General features: G+C 35.0%; 1 pseudogene; it reads right to left on the minus strand.

Moving 5' to 3' along the window:
• Positions 1–3,472: 3,472 nt before the first annotated feature.
• Positions 3,473–4,864, minus strand: LOC129522735 (tumor susceptibility gene 101 protein-like; annotated as a pseudogene).
• Between the last annotated feature and the right edge of the window lie 754 nt (positions 4,865–5,618).

Genomic DNA, 5,618 nt, shown 5'->3' on the forward strand with positions numbered 1-5,618 from the left:
CTGAACTGATTATAAATCAAAAGTGCATATGGCCCATTGGTCACCTCTGTGCGGAGCAGTTCTGCTTCTATGGTGTAAGAGTGGAATAAGGAAACCTGAATGCATCTATATTTTGTTGTCATAAGAATCCAGAGTTTTCCCACCCCAGCATCCAAAAATAATACAAAAAAAGAGCAAATGAGAGGAAATATGCAGCATTTCTATAATTAAATATAATTTTCCAAATGAAGACAGAGAATATCGTCATGTCAGTATCAATAATGGCAAAGTTCTTTATTTTAAAAGCAAATATTCTTATGTTATCCAGTGCAGAAACTGTAGAGAAAGTCAGAATGAAGGTTTTATTTTGTTCATTCAGCCCATGTTTTCTGATATCAGTCTGCTAAAAACATCATGCATATTTGAATGTTGTTAGGAATTCATCTTTGGAGAAAATAGGACAGAACACTATTTTAATGGAACTAGAAGCCAGAGTAATGCACACAGCGCTGGTGTTCTAAAGGTGAGGACCACAGAGAATGCAAGGTGGCAGGGAGCAAGATTGGAGACTAGGGGAGACCCTCTGATGAAGTGCTCTGGTCATGTTTTTAATTCTCTATCATTCTCACATAGAGATGGGATGTTCGTAGAAATCAAGTGTTGGTCACATTATATCAAGCCTTTCATCCATCAAACATGTTATTCTGCTTCTGTCAGTGACCAACATCTGATAAAAATTCTTACCATTTACCCAGTATTTTGTATTTTCAATGTACTCTGTAGTTATTAGTGAAATATGAGTCTCTTCATGTGAAGCTCAATTTGTATTAAATCCATTATACTCTCTACTCCTGTCTTGGGCCATTTTATTGCTAAGCAAGCCTATCTCAGTAAGATTTGCTGAAGAACTTTATTCATTTGACAAATATGTGAGTCTATCAGTGAAAGATCTCCTTATTGCTAAATATTTCATTGTATATTTTGACAAAAACGTTATCACATAGTACAAACACATTTTATTTTATTTATTTATTTGTTTTACAAACACATTTTATTTTTCATTTTTTATTTTATTTATTAATTTTTTTTACAAACACATTTTAAACTTATTTTTCACTTGATTAATTAAGGCAACATTTTAAAGGCCTATTTGTATAGTACCTATTACCTACAATGTTTGACTTGAAGGACATTAGTTTTTTAGCTCCTGAAATTGTCAGTAATACCATGACTCTTAAAGTGTCTTTATCATCACTTAATTACAGAAATGAAATCAGGGTTTCAAATCACAATCCAAGAGAGCTTTTTATATTGACAGTTATATTATAACTGGCCAAGTTATATTATAACTTGAGGTGGTGTGGTTGGTGGGTTATAGCAGTGAGGAAAATATGGGACTATGTGAGGGCACTTGAATTGGGAAAATAGGTTTGCATAAAGAGGTTTACTGACAAAAATATTACCTCAAATTTTCACATTTTTGCCAATGACTGGCAAATCAGTAAATCACATACTCGCAGAAAGCAGATGTTATCATTATTAACAAAATAAATCAACAAATATAAATTGATTTATAAGAGGAATCTTTAGAATGAAATTAAACATGACTGGTAATTATAAATTTAAATATTTTATAATTTGAGCTTAAAATCTTACAATATTTATGATTGTCAATGTGGCTCAATAATTAGAGCATGGTATCTTGAGAGAATTTAGATTTAAGGGGAAAAGACCAGGTAGACAAGGAACTCATATAATTATATGATGCAAGATGTTAAAAATCTTATATTGTTATTTACCTTCTACATACCAACAAATTATTCATTTCTTAATTCTGATACTTTATTTCAATTTTTCAATTATCCCATGTGATAGTATTTTATTCCCATTTGAAAAGATTGGGACCTAACCCATGTGGCTTTCTACTGCTCAATGCTATTCTCAACTGAGTAGGAGAAGAATTAAACATTAAGAAGTGAAATATTAAAAAAAAAGGAAACAAGGTAAATAATTTATTAACATTAAGAGAACATGAAAAAATATTAACTATAGAATGTTATAGTTTGTCTTATTTTTAAGGATTTTATTTATTTATTCATGAGAGACACAGAGAGAGAGGCAGAGACACAGGCAGAGGGAGAAGCAGGCTCCATGCAAGGAGCCCGATGCGGGACTCGATCCCAGGACCCTGGGATCACGACCTGAGCCAAAGGCAGACACGCAACCACTAAGCTGCTCAAGTGCCCCTAGGATATTATAATTTGTAAGTAATAGCGTCCATTTTGATGCTTGTCAAAAACTTCATATTTTTAAGGAAGATTTAATCTAGGAAGTATAGAGATTATATTCCTGTAGGCCAGAACACAGAGGTAATTGTAGAAAACATTTAATTCTATAATAACATAAGTTTTGTCCAGAGAGTAAATATTAAACTTTGGAATATAAGACAAGGGAAAGAAGGCTGCTTAATAGTATTGGGAAGACAATGAAACTGTACTTAGGAAAATGGACAGGGGTTCTGAATGGGGAAAATTGTTAAGATATATGGACCAAGAAGGGGAAGTTGATGCTCCAAACTTTATAGGGGTCTTGAAAGCTCCAAAAGGGGTCTTAAGAAGCTGTTTATCATCTCAAATGAAAAAGGGACTGCTCGGTTGGGTAGAGACCATAGGTACCACATGGTCATCCTCTAATTAAGGACTTACTGTTTCAAAAGCTCCGAACCTTACATAGAATACATACATATCCTATCCCTAACTATCTGAGGTGTTATTTTTCTCTTTTTATAAATGAGGAAACCAAGTCTAAGTGATGTTAGGTAGCTTGCTCAGATTTAAGCAGATAAGAAATATTGGAAACTTAGATGTAAGGTCAGGCTTTAATAACAAATCCTTATAATGTCTATAACTGCTACTTTTATAATAACTATTGATAGTTGTTTAGTCCTATTAACTGAATCAAAAGCTGAGACATAGTGCAAACTGAATTCAACACTTAACAAAGATCATACACCATGATCAAATGGGATTTTTTCCAGACATGCAAGGATAGCCCAATATCCACAAATCAATCAACATGATATACCACATTAGCAAAATAAAAATAAAAATCATATGATCATCTCAATAGACATAGAAAAATCATCTTGACAAAATTCAAAATCCATTTATGATAAAAAACTCTAAATGGAGTGAGTATAGCAGGTGTACCTGAACATTTTTAAACATTTATTTATTTAGTTATTTTATGCAACAAATTTTATATAACTTATCAGTCCCAACATTCAGCACAAAAGGTTTACAGAGGATAGAAAGTACATTAATAAAAGCCAGTCTTTACCAAAAGAAAACAGAAAATATACTATTGTTTCAAGATATATTACACGTAAATGATAAACTGCCATAACATATTCTGGGCACCTACTGTTATGAGAAAGAAAGAGAAGGAAGAAATGCTTGAAGAAGAGCTCAATCTCCAGCTAATATCAGAGAAGTCAGTAGAGGTCATAGAGATTAGCAGTCTTTCTTGCTTTTTGCATTAGTGCCCCCAGCTGGAACTGTTTATGGGACAGAAGATGTACATGCTTCAGGAAGACACCCAAGCCTATTACTCCCCACCTCAAGGCTTCTCCCAGGTAAAAGATAGTGTCTTCAATAGCATTTTTCTCTGCATACAGATTTAGGATCTGTTTGTATAGTGGGACTGTCGGAATGATAACTTCATCAGTGTCATTGTTTTCAGACTGATTTTCTCCAGAACAGAATTGAGTTCTTCATTCTTCTTTCTCAAAAGTTCTATGTTTTTATCAACCTCAGCCACTTCTTGATCTAAACGGGTAACCATCTCTTCCAGTTTCTGATCACCTTTCTTCAGGTCTTCCTCTGTTTGTTTCAAGGCATTGAGCCCTGCCTGGGCATGATCCATTTCCTCCTTCCTCTGCCATCTCAGCCTGTCACTAACCACTGAGATGAGAGAGGCTCGAATGGTGACCTCGCCAATGGTGTCATCCCCATTGGGGCTGACAGTGGCCACGGGAGCTGGGAAGGGTATTGAGAACCTGTGGCAGGATACTGACCAGAGGTGGGTAAGGACAGCCTGGATAACCACTGGGGTTGGGAGTATATCTGGATGGATATGCAGATATTCCACTTGGCATGCTTGGCATATAGGAAGTATTGGGTTGCCCCTTTGCCTGGTATAGTGGATAAGATGCCAAAATAGTGAGACGAGAGAAGACTGGAGGTTCATCTCCAAATACCACAATCATGACCTGAATAAACAAGTCTGGCTGTGGTGTTTCCATTTATGTAGAGAAGGAAGATATATCTTCTCATTTGCATCAGCATGCTTTCCAGTTTTATTTTTAAAGGATTTATTTATTTTTATTTATTTATTTATTTATTTATTTATTTATTTATTTATTTATTTATTTATGAGAGACAGAGAGAGAAAGGCAGAGACACAGGCAGAGGGAGAAGCAAGCTCCGTGCGGGGAGCCTGATGTGGGACTTGATCCCAGGATTTGAGGATCATGCCCTGAACCAAAGGCAGATGCTCAACCACTGAGCCACCCAGGTGTCCTGCTTTCCTGTTTTAATAGTCATTGAACTAGTAGGTTTAATGAAACATATAGGGGGATTATATGAGCATGTGTCCCACAGCCTGAGGCATATTGGAATATTATATATATTACTTTATAAGGCACAAGAATTGTTCCACTAAGGTTCATTATTTCCCTGGAACTGCCGTTATTAAAAACATATGAATCCAATACAGGTTTGAGATCTTTGTATAAAGTAATAACATGGACAATTTCACATATGGTTAGGTCTCTGTATTTGTACTTAGACACAATTTTCTTGAGCTGGCTCTCTGACACTGCCATGGTGTCCGCCTCACGACTCCTGTCCCCGCAGGACAGGTGTCTCTGAATATATCAAAGTACTTAAAAGACAAGTCCACAACTAACACCATACTCAATGGTAAATAACTTAGAGCTTTACCCCTAAGATCAGGAATAAGACAAAAATGTTCGCCTTCCCCACTTTTATTCAACATAGTACTGAGAGTCCTAGCCACAGCAATCAGACAAGAAAAAGAAATAAAAGGCGTCCAAATTGTAAGGAAGAAGTAAAATTTTTACTATTTGCAGATGACATGATACTATATATAGAAAACCCTAAAGTCTCCACCAAAAAACTACCAGAGCTGATAAATGAATTCAGTGAAGTCACAGGATACAAAATCAATGTACAAAAATCCATTGCATTTCTATATACTACTAATGAAGCAGCAGAAAGAGAAATCAAGAAACAATCCCTTTATAATTGCACCAAAAATAATAATATATCTAGAAATGAACTTAACCAAGGAGGTGAAAGACTTGTAGTCTGAAAACTATGAAACACTGATGAAAGAAATTGAAGATGACACAGACAAATGGAGAGAGATTTCATGTCCATGAATTGGGAGAATGCATATTGTTAAAATGTCCATACTACTCAAAGCAATCTATAGATTTAATGCATTCCCTATCAAAATACCAGTAGTATTTTTCACAGAACTAGAACAATCCTAAAATTTGTATGGAACTGCATAAGACTATGAATCACTAAAGCAATCCTGAAAACGAAAAACAA

This window comes from Nyctereutes procyonoides, unplaced genomic scaffold (assembly GCF_905146905.1).
Source record: "Nyctereutes procyonoides isolate TBG_1078 unplaced genomic scaffold, NYPRO_anot_genome, whole genome shotgun sequence".
NCBI classification, from domain to species: domain Eukaryota; kingdom Metazoa; phylum Chordata; class Mammalia; order Carnivora; family Canidae; genus Nyctereutes; species Nyctereutes procyonoides.